This window comes from Aplysia californica, unplaced genomic scaffold (genome assembly GCF_000002075.1).
Source record: "Aplysia californica isolate F4 #8 unplaced genomic scaffold, AplCal3.0 scaffold01027, whole genome shotgun sequence".
Classification (NCBI taxonomy): domain Eukaryota; kingdom Metazoa; phylum Mollusca; class Gastropoda; order Aplysiida; family Aplysiidae; genus Aplysia; species Aplysia californica.
In genome coordinates, this window is record NW_004798297.1 from 3,956 (window position 1) to 5,246 (window position 1,291).

Below are 1,291 nucleotides of genomic sequence, written 5' to 3' on the forward strand. Positions count from 1 at the left end.
GCAAAAAAACCCTGAAAATTGATAAGTGCTGGGGAGGGGGGAGGGGACGCTTTTTCGATACCTTAGAGTACGATCTTTTGATTAACGCTTACACATAAACAGACATTCCTGCTATCACAGCACAATCAATGGCGGATATACACGTCTCACTATCAACACAACAGTAGGCCTACTATGAATAAGAAAGAATAAACATCAAGTATCAAGATGGCCTTTCTCAAGCTAATCTGCCAAACTCCAGCTAATTCACCTGATCTATAATCAAACGTATGCTTACTGCCTTGATCATTCATTTCTACTCCGTTTGGTGTTAGTTTATGCAGATGAGTTAAATAAGAGCGGAGTTATTGGGAGGTTTGTGAAGACGACAACTTGGAAGACAAAATTGGCTGCGTACAAAGGAAGAACAGCCTTATGCATAAGAGTTTAGTCTGTGTGATGGAGGAGGGTAGGATGGAGGGTAGGATGGAGGGGGAGGGGGAGGGGGAGGGTGGTGGATGAATTGGAGGTTCGGGGATGAGAGGGGGGCGGGTGGGTGTCGTATTTTGTCCTGCTTGTTATTATGGAAGCATGCCAGTTTGTCACAGGCCTCGACTGTGCCCTGCATGATGGAAGTTACCTATGACACTCTCAAAAAGAGTAAATGAATGATTGATTGATAGTATGAATTGAATTTTATTTTCAACTGTTTTTAACGAAAGAACATTCAATGTTGAAATTTTACAGAGTAATTTGCTTTGATTTGGATACAAAAAGGAAGAAATATTGAACAACACATTCTGAATTTGTATTTAAGAGGGACTATCTTTAAAAAACCAATTTGAGGGTGGGGATTTAAAAAACTTAAGTTAGGACTACATTGTTAAATTGCTGTAATGAAGACGGTCATCAATACTCAAATATTTAAATGAAGTTGTGACAAACTGGGCCCGAGACAAACTGAAACTTGACCTGTGTCAAACTGGGCCTGTGACAAATTGGGCAGGCCCCGTTATTACGAGCTATGATGACATAGGTTATGGCAGTGCACCTAAATCTCTGTCCATGGACAGGATAACGATGTGGATGGGCCGGGATCGAATCTTCGACAAAACTGCAAATTTCAGCGTACGCGTAGATAGATGGTCTGAATGTCTTCTAAACGATAAAAATGTTTGTATGTATGTCTGTTTGTGTTTGTGGTGATGGGTGTGTATATACGTCTGCTAATAGGTGTGTTTTCTTGTAATTCTGTAGGTGTATGTGTATGTGTGAGTGTGTGTGTGTGTGTGTGTGTGTGTGTGTGTGTGTG